Here is a 25594-nt window from a genome sequence, read left to right on the forward strand (position 1 = left end):
GAGGTTGCAGTAGTGATTGACTGCCACACTGTGAACATGCACATGTTCAAATTGAAGTTCGAGTTAAACTGACTTCGAGAATACGAACCAACAACAATATTGTTCTTTAGGGAAAAAACGTTTCAGACTAACAAATCGTTGCAAAAACCTTAACAACTGACCACCACCAAACTAGCATCTAAAAGCGATCTCCTGCAATGAAGTGACCGGCCTACCATAACCAGATTTAAGCAGCGAAAAAATCAACTGAACCGATTTTAGATCCGGCTACTTTGCGAATGTTCATACCTGCGCATGTACAGCTCCCGAACTTTTGCGAAATTTTAAGCACTTCCCGTTTCGTAAGCACACAGGAGTCACAAGTCTTGTACCCGCTTTCCAGTGTTTATAATCTCGATTCCAAGCTGTCACTGATTGCGAGAGTTAAAGGTGACACTTCACGCGAGAAACGTCTAGCAGCGTTTTTCATCCCAATTTGTAAAACAATACTCTTTGAGCCGAAAGCTATTCTAAACAGATATTTTACTGCAACGAACGACTAGGTGGCCCTGTTGTCATTATTTTGTCCAACAATACTGGGAAAACAGCATTGCGCGGGAAAGTTTGTGTTCAGAACATGTGGGGACTCTGGAACTACAGTCGACTCCCGATAACTCGAACCCTCGCTAACTCGAACCTCGCGCTAACTCGAACCAATTTTCCTTTCCCTTCCGGTCATTTTCTATATAATTTTACCCTCGATAACTCGAAATCCCGAAAACTCGAACCTTTTTCAATTTCCCTTGAAGGTTCGAGTTATCGGGAGTCGACTGTACACTGATTTAGGTCGCTATAATCTCCCGGCCAAAAATTAACTGCATTCAGTATCGAAACGCACTTACTAGTCAGCGCCCTTTACAGCAAGGCTTCATCACCTACATTGATATTAAGGACGGTGCCTACTATTGTTACTGCGCATACGTTCTGCGCATCGAGAGATACTCGGGTTTCCTATGGGTGGTGCCTACTAATACGGGGATATTTTTGCGCGGTTTAAAACTATACGGAGAAAGCAGAACTTACCAAATGCTTTTGGTATCTCAAAAGAAAATTGGGGGTAACCATGCATTTTTCAGAGATAATTAAGCTTCAATTTAGGAAAAAATCCCATACATTGCTTTATATTTTGGCGTTTTTTAGAGATATTACTGTTTAATTATCTCTGAAAAATGCGTGGTTACCCCCAATTTTCTTTTTGGATTCCAATAGCCCTTGCTAAGATCTGCTTTTCCCGCATAGTCATAAACAGCAAAAAAATATTTCGGTATTAGTAGGCACCGTCCTTAAATCAAATGAATGTTACATTTCAACTACGCCATCATGTGGCAGAATTTTCTGTTCTTGGGCCATTATTTACCGTTAAATTTTTTGTCTCAAATTTCCCGCCAATTTTTTACTGTAAAATCTGTTGTTGTCTTTCTTCTCTCTATCGCAGGATTCGATCGAAATGCACTCGTCTCTTCTTAGCAAGGTATCACCTCTTAAATGAATAATTTGGACAACAATATGATAATCACGATTGATCCCTTTGCGCAAGAAATTCTGCCAAGTGTAGCCAGACCAGTGGGGAGCTTCTAATGATGAAACAAAACATTTGTACATTTTGGTCACCATTTCACCCAACTTTCTGAGTCAAAAAGCCTTTTCGATCAGACATGTTAGCGAAATGAACAACTAGGTGGCCCTGGTTTTATTTTTCTCATAAATTCCCTGCCCTTTTCTATCGCTGAAGCGTTCATGCATTATCCGCAGACATCACGCTTCATGCACTTAATATTATGGGGACCCTCGCAAACACATGTCAGAACTTCGACTGAATTTGTAAGTCGATTTTTCAACGAAACTAACCGCTAGGTAAATTCTGCACTAAAAGATTATTCTTAAATAACGATCAGTTTTCTGAAAAGGTTGGATAGTAGGTTGATTTTGTCACATAAATTCATCATGACCGGATGATATCAACAATCAGTTACACAGCGCGACAAAAACTGTTACCGGTAAGTCCTTGATGTGGGGACCATCTAGTAACAAGTAGGCCCCAAAAAAAATTACTTGCATTCGATCGAAATGCACTTACAAGACATTTATATTTTAAAATCACATCATTTACATTTGTTACATGGTATCGTGAGCAAAATATGTTACTGTCGAACTGAGTTATCGCAGTCTATACGATCGAAATGCACTCGTTGTCACTCGTTCCTTTTAGCAAAGCTTCATCTCTTAAAGCTAACCTATAAACCAGATTTCAGCAGGGAGAAAAACAAACATTTCAGATCCGGCTACTTTGCGAATGTTCATACCTACGCAAGTACAGCTCCCGAACTTTTGCGAAATTTTAAACACTTCGCATTTCGTAAGCACACAGGGGTCAAAAGGGGGTCACAAGTCTTGTACCCGCTTTCCGGTGTTTTTAATTTCGATCCCAAGCTATCACTGATGGCGAGAGTTGAAGGTGACACTTCACGCGAGAAAAGTCTAGCAGCGTTTTTCATCCCAATTTGTAAAACAATACTCTTTGAGCCGAAAGCTATTCTAAACAGATATTTTACTGCAACGAACGACTAGGTGGCCCTGTTGTCATTATTTTGTCCAACAATACTGGAAAACAGCATTGCGCGGGAAAGTTTGTGTTCAGAACATGTGGGGACTCTGGAACTACACTGAATTAGGTCGCTATAATCTCCCGGCCAAAAATTAACTGCATTCAGTATCGAAACGCACTTACTAGTCAGCGCCCTTTACAGCAAGGCTTCATCACCTACATTGATATTAAATCACATGAATGTTACATTTCAACTACGCCATCATGTGGCAGAATTTTCTGTTCTTGGGCCATTATTTACCGTTAACTTTTTTGTGTCAAATTTCCCGCCAATTTTTTTTACTGTAAAATCTGTTGTTGTCTTTCTTCTCTCTATCGCAGGATTCGATCGAAATGCACTCGTCTCTTCTTTGCAAGGTATCACCTCTTAAATGAATAATTTGGCCAACATTGTGATAATCACGACTGATCCCTTTACGCAAGAAATTCTGCCAAGTGTAGCCAGACCATTGGGGAGTACGATGGTAATGGGCTCCTGACAAAACATTTGTACATTTTGGTCACCATTTCACCCAACTTTCTGAGTCAAAAAGCCTTTGTGATCAGATATGTTACCGAAATAAACAACTAGGTGGCCCTGGTTTTATTTTTCTCATAAATTCCCAGATTTTTTCTATCGCTGAAGGGTTCATGCATTATACGCAGACATCACGCTTCATTGCACTAAATATTATGGGGACCATCCCGAACACATGGCAGAGCTTCGACTGAATTTGTAAGTCGATTTTTTACCGAAACTAACCGCTAGGTAAATTCTGCACTAAAAAAATTCTTAAATAACGATCAACTTTTTGAAAAGGTTGGATAGTTAGTTCACTTTGTCATATAAATTCATCATGATGATAATAATAACAATCCGTTACACAGCGCGACAGAAAATGTTACCGGTATGTCCAGACCATGTGGGGACCATCTAGTAACAAGTAGGCCCCAAACAAATTACCTACATTCGATCAAAACGCACTTACTAGACATTCATATTTTAAAATTACATCATTTACATTTGTTACGTGATATCGTGAGCAAAATTTGTTACTGTCGAAGTTATCGCAGTCTATCTGTTACAGGATTCGATTGAAATGGACTCGTCCCTTATAGCAATGCTTCATCTATTAAAGCTATTATTTGGTCAGACTTTGTGCTAATCGCAATTGCTACATTTGCCCTAGAAATTTTGCAGAGTGTAGCCAGACCACTAGTGAAACAGAACAGCTGCACATTTTGGTCACCATGCATTTCAATTGATTTTCCGAGTCGAAAAAGGCTTTTCGATCAGATACTTTACAGAAACGAGCAATTAGGTGGTTCTGGTTTTATTATCATTTTTTTTGAAAGATAAATTTCCTTCAGTTTTCTGTCGGCGACTTGTTCATTGTGACATTGTGTTATACGCACTGGTGGATGTCGAGAAAAAACTAATCCGGTTTTTCGTCACAGTTTTATCCGAATTTCTGAGTCAAATTGTTCGCCTAAACTAATGACTAGGTAAATTATGAACACCTCACCTATAACATAGCGATCTGTTTTCATTAAAGGCTCCTTAGTTTCGCTTCACAGCATAAATTCACCATAATACTCACAGCAATCAGTTAATTACACTGCGTAAAGGTTTTGTGTTCAGACCCTTGTGGGGACCCTATTTAACAGTAGGCTCTAAATCCCCCAAAACGTATTCAACAGGACAACGTAGCGCAGAGAATTAACAACTTAGGGTCCTTAGGAACATAACGATTTATAGCTTACCCGTATAGCCTAGCTAAGCGTTCCTCGTGAACTGCTCTGCTGTGTGGTACATGTAATGCGTCACCGAACCGACAACAAAAAAATTCTAGCCAAAATACTTGGCAGTAGAGATAATTCACTGTCACGAAGTAACATTTTGCACTTGGTTCAGATCTTATCTACATTATGGGGACTCGAATAAAGCATTATCTTAGTAAATCCATTGATAAATTCATTGCAATGTCTCAGATAAAAAAAAGTCCTTTCATCTTTCTTATCTTTGAACAAGTTTCAATCACCTTTGGTCCCCTTAATTTTCCATTGCTCCAGAATCGGAGAAGTGGGGACCGTACTATACAAACAAAAAAAATTCTCCTTTAATCTTTCTTATCTTTGAAAGTTCACCGGCTGGCGGTTGCGTTGGTCCTCTTAAGTCCGTGGCATGTTTTCACGACATTGGCTCACGGGCACACAAGATAACATTAAAGTCAAACGGAACAAACTGAGCTGTCAGCCAAAAACAAACCGCCAGTGAACGTTGAGTCAACCTATTTAGCTAATGGAAGCATTTTCAGCCCTTTACCACCTTTTCCTTCACATGTGGCTGTTTTGGCTTGCATTGTTTTCCTTATCAGCAAAGCAAAATTAACCAATGGTTCACTCTTCCTTCTGAAAGTAATTAAGCTGCGAGAACAAGATGTCAACCTTGATCAAAATGACGTGAAAAGAAATTTTCGTTATTAACTCAGAAGAACACGACGGTTCGTTTCTCAGAATATCTTTTAGGACGTGTTTTACAGATAATACTAGACATTTCTTTGGCGAAACATAATTTATTGTTTAGAGTATGAAACTAGTATCAGTTATTCGAGACTATAAAACGGCGCTCGAGTTAAATTGACTTCGAGAATACGAATGCAGCAACAATATTGTTCTGCAGGGAATAAACGTTTGAGACTAACAAATCGTTTTAAAAACCTTTACAAGAACCACCATCAAACTAGCATCGAAAAGCGATCTCCTGCGATGAAGTGACCGGCCTAGTATCACCAGATTTAAGCAGGGAGAAAATCAAACATTTTAGATCCAGCTACTGTGCGAATGTTCATACCTGCACATGTACAGCTCCCAATTTTTTTTTTGCGAGGTTTTAAGCACTTCGCGTTTCGTAAGCACACAGGGGTAACAAGTCATGTACCCGCTTCCCGGTGTTTATAATCCGGATCCTAAGCTGACTCATGGCGAGAGTTTGAGGTGACACTTCAAGCGAGAAAAGTCTAGCAGCGCTTTTCATCACAATTTGTAAAACAAGACTTTTGGAGCCGAAAGCTATTCTAAACATATATTTTACTGCAACGAACGACTAGGGGGCTCTGTTGTCATTTGTCCAATAATAGAAAACAGCATTTCGCGAGACAATTTGCGTTTAGAACATGTGGGGACTCTGGAACTACACTGAATTAGGTCACTGTATCTCCCGGCCAAAAATTACCTGCGTTCAGTATCGAAACGCACTTACTAGTTAGCGCCCTTTACAGCAAGGCTTCATCACCTACATTGATATTAAATCACATGAATGTTACATTTTAATTACGCCATCATGTGGCAGAATTTTCTGTTCTTGGGCCATTATTTACCGTTAACTTTTTTGTGTCAAATTTCCCGCCAATTTTTTTTACTGTAAAATCTGTTGTTGTCTTTCTTCTCTCTATCGCAGGATTCGATCGAAATGCACTCGTCTCTTCTTTGCAAGGTATCACCTCTTAAATGAATAATTTGGCCAACATTGTGATAATCACGATTGATCCCTTTGCGCAAGAAATTCTGACTAGTGTAGCCAGACCAGTGGGGAGCTTACGAATGATAAAACAAAATATTTGTACATTTTGGTCACCATTTCACCCAACTTTCTGAGTCAAAAAGCCTTTGTGATCAGATATGTTAGCGAAATGAACAACTAGGTGGCCCTGGTTTTATTTGTCTCATAAATTCCCTACCCTTTTCTATCGCTGAAGCGTTCATGCTTTATACGCAGATATCACGCTTCATGCACTAAATATTATAGGGTCCCTCGCGAACACATAATAATAATAATAATAATAATAATAATAATAATAATAAGAAGAAGAAGAAGAAGAAGAAGAAGAAGAAGAATCGTTATTGTGCTCTATTGTGCTTACAGATGTCTGAACTTCGACTTAGCTCTTTTTCACCTTACCTCAGTCCTATATGTAGAGTCTTCTTTTTTATTTGCCATGTTCCTGACTCCCACCCTCTTTTTCGATTACTCCTGCTCGCATTTTGTACTTTTTATCTGGCTGCCCACATTTGTGCGACTCCCGCTACCCGCCCTTAGGGCTCTCGCCTGATTACATGTATAAAGGACACCAAAAGGAGTAAGTTAAGTCGACATTCAAATGAATCAGGTTTCCCTCAAAGCATACTATAAATGCAATAACACAGGGAAGAAGGAATACAAAAGGATACTTAGAGAAGCTGTTCGATGGTTTTACTTAATATGTTTGTGTTAACTTAAACAATCTTTTAACATTTTGAAATATGTTAATTAGCGAGGGCTTTGTACAGGAACAGAAAAGTTTCACTTTGTGCAAGTACTATTTTGGAAAAGAGGTCAAGAGAGAGTAGAGAAGAGTAAAGAAGAGAGAGTAGCAACTTCTGTCATATTTGTAGTAATAATCATTATCTGAACCACCTCGAGTTACGGAAACTGGTAGTAAGTTACTGGACTCAATTATTACCAACTTTGCGCTCTTTTTGTACAATCATTGTTTTATTTTTGCCAAAATTGGGGCTTCTCTTATAGAGAGGGATTGTTAAACGTACAGGTTTGGGATTTGTCGAATCAAAGGTCAAGGCATTAATAATCATACTTTTTTGTCTTTATTCGTTCTGATCAATGTAAACATCAATACCATCAACAGGATACGCCGGAGGGTATCCCTATCGAGGGTATCTCCTTATTATATCAAAGCAATTCAACTCAAATCAAATGTTTGTTTTTGATGAGAGGGGAAAACCGGAGTACCCGGGGAAAAATCTAACCCGCAATCAGGCCATTGGCGATTGGTGGAAGGCGAGTGCTCTGACACTGCGCCAATCCTACTCTACAGAGTTGTGACTGGTAGAGATGCCTATAGACGACTGTAATGATGTTCACGCTGCTTACCGGGCCTTGTTTCAGCGATTCGCAAAACTGTTGATAAAAACATCTGTTAGAAGACTGTGACTATCCGTCCAAAGTACAAACCGTTAATGAATGGCGACGTTCGAAATGCGATTGCTAAAATTAACAAAGAGTTCGTTTGGGTCATCCAAGTCAATTGGATCATCCAACTCAGTTGGATCATCCAATTCAATTGAGTCAGTTGTGTCCTTAAAGTCAGTTGGATCATCCAAGTCAATTGGATTATCCAAGTCAGTTGGATCATCCTTGTCAATTACGTCATCTAAGTCAATTGAGTCATTTGGGTCGTTAAGGCCTTTTTAGTCCTTGTGACCTTTGCTTTTGACCATTGACCTTGAAACTTGGTGACCATGTAGTCCTTGACGGTTTAACTTAGGTCAAGGGGGGAAGTGATCAGAGATCAAAAGCCAGGAGAGTCAAAAGTGACTTTTTTTCTGGGTCAGAATGCCTCTCAACAAATTTGAAGTTGGGAACATGTTCTTAGAGAGGATGATGAGAAAGAGAGCGCCAGATTAGCACTTGTGACCTTTGCTTTTAACTTGTGACCTTGAAACTTGGTGACCGTATTGCCCTTGACGAGTGGACTTAGCTCAATAAGTAAAAAGGTCAAAGGTTAAAAGCAAAGGTCATGGAGCATATTTTTCTTCCTCCTGACCTTTGGTTTTAACCTTTCACCTTGTCGCTAAAGTATAGTAGGCTTCTTTATGCTTTTAACATCTCCTCCAATTTTCATAATCATTGATTAAAACCCAAGCTCAGGAGAGTAAAAAGTAGTTTTTTTCTAGGAAAAGATACGATGCGTTTTTAGTCCCTGTGACCTTTGCTTTTGACTGTTGACCTTGAAACTTGGTGACCATATAGTCCTTCACGATTGAACTTAGGTCAAGGAGGAAATCAGTCAAAGGTCAAAAGCCATGGACGTGGCTTTTATTTTTCTTTCCCCTGACCTTTGGTTTTGACATTTGACCTTGTTGCTAACGTATGTTAGGCTTCTTCATGCTGTTAATGTCTCGTCCAATTTTCATGGTCATTGATTAAAATTCAAAACCAGGAGAGTCAAAAGTGCCTTTTATATATGGGTAAGAATGCCTCTTCACAAATTTGAAGTTGGGAACATGTCCTTAGAGAGGATGATGAGAAAGAGAGCGCCAGATTAGCACTTGTGACCTTGAAACTTGGTGACCGTATTGCCCTTGACGAGTGGACTTAGCTCAGGAGGTGAAAAGGTTAAAGGTTAAAAGCAAAGGTCGTGGGGCATATTTTTCTTCCTCCTGACCTTCATTTTTGACCTTTCACCTTGTCGCTAAGGTATGGTAGGCTTCTTCATGCTTTTAACATCTCCTCCAATTTTCATGGTCATTGATTAAAACCCGAGCTCAGGAGAGTAAAAAGTAGTTTTTTTCTAGGAAAAGATACGATGCGTTTTTAGTCCCTGTGACCTTTGCTTTTGACTGTTGACATTGAAACTTGGTGACCATATAGTCCTTCACGGTTAAACTTAGGTCAAGGAGGAAATCAGTCAAAGGTCAAAAGCCATGGACGTGGCTTTTATTTTTCTTTCCCCTGACCTTGGGTTTTGACATTTGACCTTGTTGCTAACGTATGTTAGGCTTCTTCATGCTGTTAATGTCTCATCCAATTTTCATGGTCATTGATTAAAATTCAAAACCAGGAGAGTCAAAAGTGCCTTTTACATGGGTAAGAATGCCTCTTCACAAATTTGAAGTTAGGAACATGTCCTTAGAGAGGATGATGTGAAAGAGAGCGCCAGATTAGCACTTGTGACCTTGAAACTAGGTGACCGTATTGCCCTTGACGAGTGGACTTAACTCAGGAGGTAAAAAGGTCAAAGGTTAAAAGCAAAGGTCGTGGGGCATATTTTTCTTCCTCCTGACCTTTGGTTTTGACCTTTCACCTTGTCGCTAAGGTATGGTAGGCTTCTTTATGCTGTTAACATCTCCTTCAATTTTCATGGTCATTGATTAAAACCCAAGCAGGAGAGTGAAAAGTAGTTTTTTTCTGGGTCAGAATGTCTCTTCACAAATTTGAAGTTGGGAACATGTCCGTAGAGAGGATGATAAGAAAGAACGGGCAAGATTAGCATAATTAATTTGCACTAATCTGCAAAATGGAAGTCACAATGATACGTTTTGTCTGGGTTGGAATGCCACTTTTCGCCAATGTGGAGTTAGCAACGATGAGAAAGGCCGGGTAGTTTACCGATCTGCATCAATCTGCCAATTTTCACCAATTTGGAAAATACGTTAGGCATGTCTTTAAAGACAGTGACGCGAAAGTGCGGGCTACATTTGTACAATTTTGTTGGATCGGCAAAATGGGCCATTCTTCGAAAGACCATGATGACAAAGCCCCGGCAAGATTAACACAAATCGTCACTTTCATTTGGGATAAAGTAGGCTTCTGGAGAGTTACGCTATAAGAAATTGGACCGAAATAGTATTTTCTTGTCGCATTTCCGAAATCGACCGTTCCGTAAAATTATCCCACTTCTCTTAAATTTAGACTGTCTGTTCCATGACATTTTAATTCAACGCAAACGTTTAGTTTTTACACGAGCACAGGTTAAATTAAGCTCAGTCAGGATAACAACGTGTATTTACATTGTAAATGTAAACAAGAGCAAAATCACCGACACTTGTTATCAGTTCATCCGTGATACGAGTCATTTTGCTTGTTTTGAAATTTGTCGAATAGACGGATTTTTATATAAGAGGTATATGTGTTGATAGATCTGAAGTTTTAACGGTCGGTTCTAACAAATAGATTCCATTTTGGCCGTGCGCACCTTATTGCTGAACGTGGAGAAAACGTCAAAATATGGCAAGAACAAAGAAGTACGCTAATGAACCTCAGGCGAGTAGCGTGTCTGATATTATTGCCGCATTTTGACATCTTCTATGCGGTACACACGGTCCCCAAATGGAATGAATTTGTTATATACCTTAATGCTAAGATTCTCTAAAGTGAGCTTCATACCAAGTGCTTTCACAAACGTTGTAAACTGTAAAGAACTTCTTAGGATGAAGAAGTTGCAAATTAGCATACTGAACTTCAAAGAAGTTTGGAAACAGCTTTCTCAAAGTAACCTTTATTCTACTAGCTCATTTCTGCTTTCAATAAATCGACTGTTTGTGGGAAGGAGCGTTGCGTGACGACACTAAAATCGCGCTTCGTGTAATTGCAACACGATATCCCCGTAAGATTAATGAATAGCATAAATTGATAAAAGACACTTAAATTTGTAGCCTCCCACGCAGTGCTTAGTGATTGGCTTTAAAAATTCGCGCCACTTTCTTAACCAATCAGAAGTAAAACCAAAACCAATCGTGACTGTCGTCGTAGGAGGCTAGCGCGAGCAAGTCACGATTGGTTTTGGTTTTACTTCTGATTGGTTAAGAAAGTGGCGCGAATTTTTAAAGCCAATCACTAAGCACTGTTAACGCAAATTGCCTCGACACTCAAGTGAAACCAGCTCTGTGATAAAAAAAAAAAGGTGATGTTCCGCCTTGAAAATTGGCTCGTGCGAGAGACTACTTAAAATTTTCACACAGAATCATTGTAACAAGAAAGGAGCTGTATTTATTTGGAATAGAACGCAACAGTGCATTCGTGTAATGTCAGGTGTCTGACTCAATTAGCCATTCTTTCATTTACCGTCGATAATCCAAAAATAATTTTCTCTGAAGTCATTAGCGGTTCAACAAAGAAAATGACACTTCCTACTCACTGAACATAACTGAATTACTTTTGGAAAATTACCAATAAATCTTGTCCCTGTTTGCCTGCTAATAAAATATCGCATGGAAGGATTTTAGGTCAATAGGAAAATTCATCACAGATACGTCCAGATAAGTGGAAAGTAAGTCATGGGCTTGGCATAAAACGTTTATAACCCGCATGGTTTCCCATAAATTAAATGTCAAAATAATTCGATTATGCTGACTTGGCGTCGGCAAGGTTTGTTTTTAATTGGGTTCACCCCTGCACACTCATGGGGACCGGCGTGGACATGGAAACACACCAACGAAGTGGGGTCTGTTCAATTCAAATTATGGGGACATTTCAGGTCCCCGCAGAAAAACTCCTCATAGGTACATAGTTCTTTGAAAATAACCTTCAGAATGAGGTGTACTGTAGGGTCCTGATAATTTGGTCACAGGACCTCATAAGTTGGTTCAAGGCACATTAAAAAGTGCCCAAGGAAACGACTACTTACGATACTTATTCTACTCAAAGAAGACATTATGTTGAATGTAGGTATCTGTTGTATTTAATATGTAGGTCACGACTTAGCATTCTAATAAAAATTTAACAAGGAAACATTGTTCTTGATGTGTTGTAGTCTAGCCATGTGGGAAACAATATTTATTTCCTGGCTGCAAGAAAACCGAATCACTTTAAAAGTTTTATAGACGCTTGGGTGACATGCAACTTTCGGTTAAAGCGATTAAAATAGCTCGCAAAGAAATCAAATTATCTTATCAGGTAAACTGGCAAGACATGTTCATACATCTGGTCTTTATTTCTTAACTTCTCACTCATTTAAAAATAATAAGTATTTACATCACTGTTGATAGGATCAACAATTCCACTGACAGTGCTATAAATTAATACTAAATTCAAGAAAGTGATTTCAGTAAATGTAATGTGCTAATGTATTGCAGTGGCCCTCAGAAAATGGATGTTTTAAAAACATTCTCAATAAGTAATGAACTACGTATAATATTCTTAACCTTGCAAATATGGTTTTTCCTGATAAAGATCATATTGATTTTTTTTCTTTTTTTTCACAGAAAAGGTTTGGAAATTTGTTTTTTTTTTTAACAATATTGATAAGAGTGAACCGGGAGTCAACTTTCACTGGAAGTTATGTTACACGCATGCGAACTGATTGACAGATTCAAATAAAAGTCCCTGTATTTTGGGGAAGAGCGCTCCATGGGAAAATGTTTTGCCTTTTTACAGGAGTTTTGCCAATGGAAACTCCGGACTTTTTTGGGAATTTGACCGGGAAAATTTAGGAAATTTAGGGAAACAAAACCAGCTATTAACAAGAAGCAATATGCCCCACCTTTAAGCTTTAACCAACTGGTCCCTGCTATTAGTCCCCTAGTGTGTGCCGACCGTGGTATAAATGGGCAATGAGTCCCTCTTCAACTAACCCTTAATTATTATATCCTAAATAATTTAAGTGTTACGACTGATTCAAGCATGTTTTGCAAATTCTAATTATACATAATCAGGAAAAACCTTTTAAAAAGGGCTTTCCTGATTAAGATGATATAAAGTAAATAATACTTTCTTGACTTTCAAAGAAAAGTTTGGGGAATTGTTTTGAACATTTTTTTATGAAACCAGTATACAGTATAACAGTAATAAACACACGTGCCTTAAATTGCATTTGACATGAACAATTTTTGTTGCTCATTTGAAAGGCTTTACAATGTAGAAATAAGCAAACATGAAGATGTCATAATATTGACTATTTAAAAATGCGGAAATACTGATTCAATATCTCTGAAAATATTTCTGGAGTGATCTTCAAACTTGGCACCATCATTCAAAGTCAAAAGGGGAGCAAAATGATGGCTGTCATGCTGTTGCCATGACAACACTTTTGTTACTGGCCCTTTTCAAAATATAAACTGAAATTCCCAGTTGTTTTTTTTTAGAACAAAAATCGTCTACCCCAAAAAATCTATTAAGGAATCTTTTAGGCAATATGGGAAGTATCAGGACCCTCTCTCTCACTTTGTGAGGTTGAAAGTTGAGATATTTGTATAAGAGATGGAAAGGGACTGGAGCAAAGTAGGTTGCCATGACAACCAAGCTACTGGACTCATTTTGTTCCCTGTTTGATTTGAAACTTCAAAGAGTACCAAACCACTAGAGATATTTTTGAATCAGTATTTACGCATTTTGAAATAATAAAAAATGTGACATTATCATGTTGCCTATTTGCATAATACAAAACGTCAATATCTTCAAAACACAAAAATCTATTCCAAAAAAGAAAACGCCATTAAACTTGACATTGAAAAGCCTTTCAAATAAGCAACAAAAATTTTTCATGTGATATGTACTTTACTGTAATGAGCAATAAGCCCCTCCAACTAACCCATATTATATCCTAATTTAGGTGATTTGATTGATCAATATAATCAGGAAAAAAGTAATACTTTCTTGACTTTCAAAGAAAGGTTATGGAAATTGCTTTGAACATTTTTTATGAAGCCAGCTATTTACAAGGAGCAATATGCCCCACTAGGTATCCAGCATAGCAGTAATATATGCACGTGCCTTTACAGGTGTTTATGGCAATGAGCAATAAGCCCCTTCAACTAACCCCTGGGGCAGGGTTGTAGCTAAGAAATTTGTCTGTCGGTTAGTTGAGAAATTGAGCCGGCTAAAGAAGGCGCGAAGTGTCTTCTGCCGTCGGCGGAGCCGACGAAGGGGTAGTTATGGGAGGGGGTCGCCCCCTCCCATTAGGGGGGTATGGGGGGCCTTCCCCAGGAAATTTTGAAAAATTTAATTCAACTTGGTGCACTCTGGTGAAATCTAGGGGCTCTTTTATGCAGAAAGAAACAACCATTAAAGAGAAGGTCAGCTGTGCCGCAGTTTGAAACCTGTGGTACAGAGATTCACCCTGAATTTATTCAACATTTTCTCCCTCGCTTTGACGTTTCCATATTTCCTTTGTGTGGTTTTCGTTGTTTGGCGTTCCTTGAACTCTCTACCAGGTCTGTTCACTGTGCCCCTAAGGAGAAAGACAGACCTTCTGAGCAGACAGTGCTTTGTTTTACTTCGTCAATCTATGCTGTTTTCTTAATTCTCTTTTTGGGGAGCCCACCAGAAGAATAGTTCTTTATTTAAACACGGTAAAATCCATCAGGAGTAATAAAATTAGAAATAACCTAACTGTCCTAAACAAAATTCAAAACCTAACTACAGCTAATGTAATCTAACTAAAACCCGTTTTTCATGAATGCCGTGTATACTCTTAGCTCTAACATTAAAAATGAAAATTCGTGCTTAAGATTTTCAATATTTACTTAAGCTTAACATTAAAGTAATGAGAACGAAAGCTACATCGCTTCCCATTCGTGCCGAAAAGATAAGTGCTTTTAAGTTTGCACCAGAATATCAGATAATCGATTCTTATAAACGCTTAGAACTGCAAACAAAAGAGCTGTCGACTCGGTCGTTCAGCTGTTCATCCAGTTTCGCGGGTTCGTTCACTCGGTTTCTCGTTCGTTCGTTTTCGCCGGCGAGCACTCAGCGGACCGTTTACGTTTCTGGTTTGTTCAGTTGTTCCTCCATTTGCCCAGTTCTTCTTGCTATTCATGAGCATAAACATGTTATAAACAATAAAATTTAACCAATTAAAAGCTGTATTAAAACATTACGAAGCATTCCCTGTCATGCTACAGAGAAAGACTTATTCTTTCTCCGATCTGACACAAATACCTGGTAACAAACTCGTTCCCAATCTTTTGCAAACGTGTTGGCAAGATGGCGCTCGCAGAAAACGGAAAGAGGACACGGTAAACAAGTTCTCAAAACAAGACTTTATTTCAATTACTTTATGGCATCGATACTCAAGGTAGTCAGGAGTTTATTCAACCTTTTCACTTAAAATATATTATTCTAAATCGAACAATTGCTTGTGGGTAACTAAAGAACTGTTCATTGCTCTTTTAACCGAGTGTTTGCCACCCAAAATTCAGCCGGCGATGACCTCTTTCCCAGCCGGCGAATTTCGCCGGCAGCCGGCGCTTAGCGACAACCCTGCTGGGGTTAATTATATCCTGATGTGGCGCTTATTGAAAGATCTCCATAGATCTACAAAAACAATACAATGCAACTCTAAACAGCATCAAGGGGATGGTGAGATCTAAGTTGAGTAAAGACACCACTGTCCATAAAACGATTTAAAACTGCCAGAAGAGACAAATTGGGACCATCAAAAGACACTTCTGTTAGTTACTGTTATATTTTTTGAATACATACAAATATACTGTTGACTTAAAAGGAAATATTGCTTCTTTGTTTCCACTTTTTAAATGAGCGCTGCCCTTGAATAAGTGCCACATTTGAGGAGGAAAATATTTAATAAGCGCCACGGCGCTTATTCGAGTAAATATAGTAAGCGTTATGATTGATCACAGCATCTTTTGGAAATTCTTGACTATAAATTCAGGAAAAACCTTTCAAATAAGGGTTTTCCTGATAAAGATGTTACTAAGTAAACTAAATAGTTTCTTGCATGACTTTCAAAGAAAAGTTTTGGAAATTGTTTTACTCTGACTAGAACATTTCTTTTACGAAACCAGCTATTTACAAGGAGCAATATGCCCCACTTGGCATTAAGTATAGCTTTTAGTAAGCAGTACTGTATATTTAGGTGCCTTAACAGGCATCTATGGTAATGAACTATAAGCCCTCCTTCAACTTAGCCCTCCTTCAACTAACCCCATGCACTGTACCATTGACAAGCTTAACACGTCAAAATTTGTTACTGCTACTTAAAAGCAACACAACATTTCTGTTTAACCTGGCCATTTGCCAATTCTTAACCCGTAAGTGTCAGCATGTAAAAGAGATTGGAATGCCGACACAGGGCGCTGGAGATGACCAACCATATACTTCATATTTCGGGCTGCTACCTTCTTTAAAGTATGCATTCCTTCATTCTTATGATATCCAAATTTCAATTGTTCATTCACCTTTGCTGAGTTGAGAAATAATTGGTGGTTCAATACAGCCCACAAAACTAACAAGTACCTTTGCTTCCAAGGCAAACCACACTTTAGGAGAACATCTTTCTCAGAATCGTAAAGGAACACCACAAAACCCTCATTGCTAGCTAATATTGTAGGTATTAAAGTTAAATCAGGGTGGCGGCTATGATAAACAAAAGAAAATGCTATACATGTTGCTATGGCTTGTGATGTGGATGACATGCCTGTCCCTTTTTCCCCTTCCACTGCTACATTCTTGCCTGGTGACAACTTGTTTGATCCACTAGCTTCTTCTGCAGCACTATTACCGGGAGAATCATCTTTTTAAAACAAAAAAAATATATTAAATCATTTACACTATCAGGGACCACGGACCATATTTTCAATTGGGGGGTGGGGGGGCTAATTCAAATGCCGTAGGTTTAATACGTGCGCCTTTCTTTTCTAACTATAGTTAGAAAATTTACACGCCGATGATCCAAAACAATACAAGCTAACTAAAGTTATACCTAAGCAGGCTTCATGGGTTAAACCTTAGTGTGCAAACATACAACCAATCCGAATGCTTACTTTTTCGCACGTGCAAGAGGGAGCACATGCGGGTCAACATAAATATTCAAAACCAGCAAACAAGTGTGAAAAACAACAGGCGAAGGAAAAAAACATTTTTGACATAAAATACAGCCACCTCAAGTGTAGTACTGCAATGAATTTAAATGTGCGCAGTTAACATCACCGATAAAAACTAACTGCTGAACAGGCGTGTCGTTGTGTAACAAAAGAACACGCAACTATGGTTATCCATGTTGGCCGCGTTCATCCATCGTTTTGGATCATAAAGGCGTTTATTCCTAACAATAGTTAGTTTGATCAGAAAAGAGGTCACATTACTGATTGGAAGCTAACTTAAGTTATTTCTGTCCTAACTATAGTTAGGAGCGTAGATGTGACCACAGCCGATGTTTTCACCTTTCTTGGCATCGCGAATGCCCTTTCAACGGTTGCACTTGAAGTTGAAGCAGAATTCATGAGCTATCACGTGTCTCTCCTGATCAGCAACTTTTGTTAGGTACCGCTTTCAAAATATCGGCAGGCTGTGACTAACAATGTGCTTGTTTTCTGAATAAGAAAAATGTCCAAAATCTTGGAAGATCTTTTCCTCTCTGGCACTCCACCACATCTATGTTGATGTAAATCATACAAGTCTCTTGTTTGATTATAACGCTGGACTGTACGTTCCTGCGTGATTACGCGGATTGTTTCAGATTCTCTTTTGGGACTTTTGATGGCAGTGGCTAACGTATGCCATTGAGCCGACCTGTATACAGCATGTTGTCATTCGACTGAATTCTGTCTCTGGAAAATTTTTTCCCTGCACACACCTCGTCAAGAAATGTGGGTTTCTTTATAAGTAAGCAACAATGTCAACGTGAATGTTAACGTGCTTATTGGCCACAAAAAAGGTTAGCCAGGACCCCGGGGTGATAAGATTGCATGTTAACGCAACTTATTTTCCGACCCGGCTAGGTAGGTTACCCACCTCCATGTAAAAAGCCGCTTAGGTGGCCTCACTTTCTTAAGGTGCATGCATTACCATAATTATTGCAAATTGCTCATGTCGAGTAATCCGTTACGCCCCTGACTATATAAAACCATTAAGTAATCTATTTATGCTAAATTATAACAAAACAGTTTTACCTGACCCTTTGCGCCTTTTAGCCGCAGGTCCTGTTGAAAGAATCAATAAAACGGATTTATAATTCATAATATAACAAAAAAGAGATAACGCATGTAACAAGGAGCTTTTGGAATATCAACAGTTAACCTACACTCAGGGCCAACAAAGATATACATGTACATGCAAAAACTTTATGTAGCCTGTTTAGTTTCTCACAAGAACCTACAGGTATATATATGGTGAAAAAAAAAAACAACAACAACCAGGCAACCAGGAAAATAAAGACTGAAATTGTCTGACATTTGCCATGAGGACAACCAGAATTTTTGCCTAGTTTTGAGCACTGAGTGAGACAAAAACAAACCCAAATAAAACGGGTTATTCCCCCACTGAAAATGCCAAAAACACGACCCCTTTTTTAATGCAGTAAAATGCAATTCAAGTGGCTTACTACAGTTTTAAGAGATAAAATTTCCCAACTTTGAACTTTTTTTAAAAATGCTAAAACATGTCTTTCCCTGTTTCGTATTACTGTTTGTTACAGTATGTAACCATCACATGAAACATTTCAACCATACAGGCGCTAAAGATAGTTAAAATAAGCAACCAAGTGCTTTAAGGGGGGACTGGGAGCTAGCAGTTTCAATAGCATTTTTCTCAAAATCCACCCATATAACCCTACCTTAAAAATTTAATAAACTAGAAATTGCCTTTGCTTGAACACCCATGGATGCAAAAAATAAACAAAAATCTGTACGACAGATTTTTCGCAAAAGGGGAAAATGTCATATTTTCGCTATTTTAAGGTAATTCCTCTGTTTTGCATTGCGCATCCTTACTGCGCAAATTATTGCATCATAAGCGCGCATTCACAGCGAACACGCATGAAAGTCCTACTAGATTCCCTATGAGTCTAAGCTCGGGAGGGAAAAGAATGCTTATTTAATTAAAGTGTATATGACAGACTTTTTTTTATTTGCTAGATTGATTCTAATTGATTTTTTTTTTCACCGCGTTTTAGCCTAAATGCCCGAAATTTCACCTCTGGTCTGGTTTGGTTCAAAACCGCACAAGGTGGGGGCCTTGGGATAGTGGTGTAATGACATCAAAAGCAGAAACTTAAGGATCTTAAGGAGGCTGAATATAGTTTTTTTTGCACATGCTTGTGCTGATGTGAGGCAGCGTGCACTCAAAGATTGCAAAAATCAACCATGGCGACAATTTATTTGTCCTATACCTGTTCCATATGTGTTATTTTCATTCCTAAAATGACACACTGTTGCGGGTTTTAGTGTTTTCTTAGAATACTACATAAAAAAGTTTCAAGAAGCCAAAAATCCAGGAATTTTGCAGGATTTTTGCCATTGCTATGAGAACCCAACTGAATGCAGTGCATGCACAATTAAACACAAAATTGAAAATAGATTGATTTCATGATCTTTGAACCACATCAACTTTCTCGGAAACGCATGTGTTGCTCAGGAACCACTCGATAGAATTTCATAAAATTTGGCAGGGAGATACTTTATAAAGCGGCTAGTAAGTGAAGATAAAAGATATTTGTAGTTTAACAAAGAAAATTTTAAATAATCAAATTGTCCTCAACAACAGATAGCTGAAAATCTGTCTGTTAAAATACAGTTTTAACAGTGTTAACATGTGTATATATTGTAAGTGACTAGTTTGTTTCAGCCAAATGATGAAAAAATCTATTGACTCAATTTCGGTAAACAAATAAAACCTGATTTCATCCAGTCATGTTACCATGGCAATGACAAACACGCCACCTTAGCTATCAAAATAAGAAAGTTTATCCTTTTAACTGATGTCTGGCAAAATTTGGTGACCGATGGATTAGCCATTTTTTTAAAAGATGGCAAATGCGGTGCAGGTATTATAAACTGTGTTCAGCAACCTTAAACAGAGAACTCTAACAACAAAGAACTCTTGTATTCCCTAATAGTCAGCAGTGTCAGCACATATCTGCATGTGTCAAACTAAATGTGCTTGTGGATTTCATAGCCTAAGGGTAAGTTTGTACAGGAAGGGTTTTCCAGGCAGTTCTTTTGCCACCCCTTCCCTCCCTCTTGCTACTGATTTGACAGTCTAAGAGATGCCTGTTTCCCTTACTACGTGGGGGCTCATGGCTGCTGCCAGCCATGAGAGCAGTCCTCATCTAAAAGCTGGTAGCCAATAGTGGCCAGAAGCTCCTGGATGTCTCAGGCACCCAAACCTCCCTAGCAATGCAGTTGTTAACAACAAATGGCATACATTCCAAGTGTTTCGCAGTAAATATAAACATATTAAAATTATAGTACATGTAAGGATTTAGATCATTCAAAACAATCATGAAAAATAGTGAAAATGCTGAACAACTCTTACAGCACGTTTTTCATGGTTTTTAGTTGGCTTTTTTGTGGTGTTTCCATAGTCTCAACAGTTGATTGATAAAACAATTCTGATAATAATTTTTTCTGTATCTTAAAATTATATTTTTTGTCCAAATGGTGAATAAAGAAAGTGGGGAAGTTTCCTTGTTTGTTCTACCATGAAACTTTCTTTATCCTTCACCCCATGAAAACAGATAACTATTTTTTTTTGCTTCCACTTGGATAAATTAGTTTTCCATAAATGGAAAGCAGTGAGCAAGTCTAAGCGAATCATATTTCATTTAATTAATATGAAATGCTTTTTGTCACTAACAGTGTGTGCCAGCCGTCTTTTTACTCTGCAAAAGCAAATAAAATTCTGTTTAAATTGCACTTTCAAATGCATGTAAAACATATGATAGCTTCAGAGCTTCATCATGACTTATTAGTTTTCATAAAAAAAAATGGGACCACTGAAAAAGTCCCCATAATCAAAAAGTCTGGATAAAGGAGGTAATCAAGGTTCAAGTGTAGACACAGTTCACTTGATTTTAATTTATTTAGTGATTTTCACTTTGTGTTTTTGCTAAAGTTTACTCACAATAATGTCTAGTATACTTACCATTATCATCATCGTCATCATCATCCTTGGGTTTTGCCTCTATAGCACCTTAGGAGAAAAATAATAAAAAAGGCATTCAATCAAAATCACTGACCAACACTACTGCACTTGCATGCACTACTGAAAGAATATCAAAATCAATCACTTTACACAACATTTAATTCCAAAACAAAATGACTGTCAATTTCATTTCTATTTTCTACCACACAAACAAAAATAGAATCATAATACAATGAAAAATAAATAATTAAAAACAAATCAATATACAGGAAAATACATTTTCATAATCTCCAGGAAAAAATGTGAGTTGAAAAATTTAAGTTTCCTGACTTTTCACTCACTTTGACAACATCTAAGACTTTCCCTGACCTTTTACAAAATTCAATTACTTTTCCCCAAAGTTGAAGACTATAACACAGAAGATGCCCCTCCCCATGCTTCATTTTAACAGAAAGAGTATTATAAAAAAATCATATACATGTACTGATTTTCAAGTGTTGTAAGTCATAAAGGTCATACAAAATGTAACTTATCGTTGTTTCAAGTGGTTTCACAGCCTAAACCTGTGCCTCCAGTCCACAGTGTTTTCTGCATGTCTACCATGCTGATACTGCACATCTTTATCGCAATGTGTCAAGATGCATCTATTCAAGCTGGCTTACAATTTGTTATATATATATATATATATGTTGCAAGGTTTGTGGTTTCCAGTATGTTGGCTCCACCACCACTAAGTTTAGGTTGAGGTTCAACAACCACAAGAGCCGTTTAAGAGCCCATTCCAAGATGTCTGCTGCCAATAGGGAGAGCGATGACCTTATTTATAAGCATTTTTATGGTCCTGGACATCACGGACTGCAGGATGTTAGCATCCAATTAATAGACAAGGTTAATGCAAGAGAAGATCTACTTGCAAAGGAAGGCCAATGGGCATATCGATTACGATCCTTGAAGCCGGATGGGCTCAATGAAAGCGATTTCTATTTTAGCCAAAATAAGGGGGAACGTATCCGAAATTAGATTTCTGGTTTTTCTATCGAATTACTTATATATTCTAGTGGGTAATTTGTATGTAATTTTTCCCTTATTTTAGCATTTATTTGTCCTAGTCACTCATATACTCACTGTGCGCGTGCTATTTTTAGGCACGCGCTTGTTTTATATTTTGGCACGCGCGTTTGTTATGTTTATGTTTGAATTGTTACCGTTATTTTCGGATATAGTTGTAGCGCGCATTTTCGCATTTCGGTGGCGACGTATAGATTTGTGTGTTACGGTTTTTCTTCATTCACCCTGAAGACGACCGACAAGTCGGTCGAAATATAGGTGTTCCTTTAAAAAGTGTCTTGTCTTCATTTGTGTTTCATATATAATTTCATGAAGAAAACATCTATACGCATTGGATGCTTGTGAAAGATTTTAAATATATATATATATATATATATATATATATATATATATATATATATATATATATATATATATTCTGTCACAAGCATCAACTGTAGATAGTAGTCTTCGGGTAAAAATATACTAATCACAATTGAAGACAACCAGTATTTTCTTTAAAGCCTATATTTCGGCTGCATTGAACAGCCCTCATCAGGGCTAAAACAACCCTGTATATATATATACTTGTCTACTCAATATCGTTTCAAATAGACTTTAATACAGTACTGTTTCGTGGACCAACGAGAAGTTGGTCTACTCATCAGTTAAATTCTATATACACTGTAGCATCGCTGGGGTTTATATACATCAGTAGTAGGATATTGACAAAAACAGTTACAAGAACCGTTACAAAATAGAAAATTCAAAAGTAGAAAACAATAGGAAGCTATATTTGTAAGTCTATGATTTGTCCTTAGGGATGCAGTTGAACTTGAGAAGAAACTTTCGCTTGTGTCTGCAAGTTGACAGGAGTTCATTGCGTTTGTTGAGCGTTGCCATGTCTGGTTTATATAAAATGTAGAATTTCTCGGTGTTACAAAGGTTACATCGTTTGGTAAGATTGGTGTAGGATTTAGCCTTGGCTAGGATTTTCCAGGAGATTGAGAAGTCTTTCTTTTGATCTTTTAGCAGCCACAGATGTTTGCTTAGTTCGGTGTCATTTCTTTTGTTCTCATGTTTGAATGACATTTGGTGGTTTCGCCATCGCGTCTTGAACTCCGTGGCGGTAAGGCCGACGTATGTTTCTGAGCTTTCTGCAGTGCTGACGGTGGCTTGGTACACTACGTCTTTGACTAGGCATTCTCCTTTTAAAGGGCATTTGCTTGGTTCTCTGCAGTTGCAGGATTTGTTGGTTGTACTTTCTTCAGTTGGCGTGTTCTGTCTTAGAATAGATTTGTTGTGTCCATCGATTATCTGTTTAATGTTGGGTGAACAACTGTAGCTCAGCTTAAGGTTATTTCTGTTGAAAAGCTTTTTTAATTTGTGGTTGGGAAGGAAGCATTTCTTAATTAAATTTAGGAATTCTTTTCCGATATTAGTTTGGAGGTTTTTACTATATGGTGGGTTGAACTATATTATGTTCCGCTGCCTCTTTTTCTTTTCAGTGTTGGTTGATTCTGGCGATTGTTGTTGTGGTGGGTTGAATTTGAGGGTGTACGAATAACCGCTTTTCCGTAGTGCCTCTTGGTAGGGTGGTGCCGCTTTTTTGAAGACATCCTCATCTGATGAGATTTCTGATAACCGCTTGTTTATTGCCTCAGGAATGTTCTTTATTATGCAAGGGGGGTGGTTGGATTTGCTGTGGACATAGAGCGGAGTGGTGGTTGGCTGAGTATTGATGACCGCGTTGAAATGACTGCCACAAAAGAAGCTTTTATCACCCTTAAAGATCACAAGGACAATTTTGAAAATAAACCCACGTGCCGATTAATTAACCCGTCAAAACAGGAGACTTACAAATATAGCTTCCTATTGTTTTCTACTTTTGAATTTTCTATTTTGTAACGGTTCTTATAACGGTTTTTGTCAATATCCTATTACTGATGTATATAAACCCCAGCGATGCTACAGTGTATATAGAATTTAACTGATGAGTAGACCAACTTCTCGTTGGTCCACGAAACAGTACTGTATTAAAGTCTATATGACACGATATTGAGTAGACAAGTATTGTTATTACCGCTCCATTATTGTTGAGCACTATCCTGGATTTATCAGTGTGGAATTCACCTGAAGCCATATATATATATATATAAAACGAACTAGCATCTTCTTGTCGCCACAGAAAGAAAGCGTTACTACGCAACAACTAAGCATTGCAACATTTAAATTTTAAATTTTCCGCAACGGTAATTATGTAAATTTTTTAGTATATAAACGATGGTTATGTATATTCTTGTCATTAAAATCCCCTGAAGAGTGAGAGATCATGAAACAGGCTTGTCGGGATGAAAGTGTAGTTTTTTACTTTATTTTCGATATATATATACCTGGATTTTTGAAAACGTGACTCCCAGAAATTGGGAACATTTTGAGACCTTCTAGGCTGAAGGAATATGCTAGTCATTAACAAGACTTCAATTAGGGTTTATCACAAGATTTTAAACAAGGTCAAAGAATGGTATGGGAGAGAAAAACGAAAGAGGCTTTCCTTTGGAATTAGACATGACACTAATTAAAAACATCTGCATGAAATGAAACATGACCTGTGAACTTCCTACAAAATGTGTCAGAATTTAGCGATGATTAACCGCGCCAACGCATCGAAAATCTGGCCCAAAACCCGGTCTTTTAGCGCTCAAGTCTAGCTTTCTTCAACAGGATCGGCTTCTTGAGAGAAAGACAGCGTTTCAAATTGATTTTTTATGTTCATACTAGATTCATGCTGCACGCGAACTAGGATCACGGCGACCGCACATCTGCAGGAAACTATTAATGAAACTCGAGAGCGGAAATACCACCCAAAATCGCATATCTCGACTAATTGATCACTAGCCTAACGACGCTACAGTTATAAGGGTGAAAAATAATCGAATAGCTTTTCAAACTCACGCTTTTTGAAGAGAAAATCCTTGCCCATCCTTGCTAGTGTTTTCATACTAACTTAAGTTCCCGGATGTTGAAATCAACATTTGAAAAGGGAAGGGTTAGCGCCCTTTTCTACCACGAAAATATACTAAGTCTTTGGCTGGGTAACAAATTCGCGGAAATTTCACGTTGGCCGAAAAGAAATCATCCCTAAGACCTACTTTTTAAAGCCAAAGACTGTCACCTCCTCAAGCAAAGCACACAACATACTACCCTTTACAGTTCACGCCCGAGTAACTGAACGTTACCCGTTTAGCTTGAAAAAGAACTAAACAGGCAGCATGTTAGACAAGGCAGGACGCTGCACTCGTAAGACTTATTCCCTCATTAGACTTAATGATGTCCTCAGGAAAACTTTGCTTCAGGAAGCCAAACGAAACGCTAGGTCTAATGACTTAGTTCTGATCTCAGAGCGCGCGCCGAATTCAAAGCCAAATCGTTGCGCGGTTAAAAGACGTTTGAGAGAGAGAGTGGGGCTAGGTTAGCAAAACAGGGAGGCAGGGAGGGGGGGGGGGGGAGAGAAATATTTTGATTTTATAAATATCTGCTAATGA

The 25594-nt window shown here is 38.1% G+C and overlaps 1 long non-coding RNA gene across 1 annotated transcript; it reads right to left on the bottom strand.

Moving 5' to 3' along the window:
* Positions 1-15141: 15141 nt before the first annotated feature.
* Positions 15142-22451, bottom strand: LOC146466424 (uncharacterized). The gene is made up of 3 exons (XR_014868018.1): positions 21003-22451; positions 18032-18061; positions 15142-16653 (listed from the first exon to the last, which is right to left on the bottom strand). It is a non-coding gene; the product is annotated as an uncharacterized LOC146466424 (long non-coding RNA).
* Between the last annotated feature and the right edge of the window lie 3143 nt (positions 22452-25594).

This window comes from Pavona decussata, unplaced genomic scaffold (assembly GCF_977016875.1).
Source record: "Pavona decussata unplaced genomic scaffold, jaPavDecu1.1 SCAFFOLD_144, whole genome shotgun sequence".
Lineage (NCBI taxonomy): Eukaryota > Metazoa > Cnidaria > Anthozoa > Scleractinia > Agariciidae > Pavona > Pavona decussata.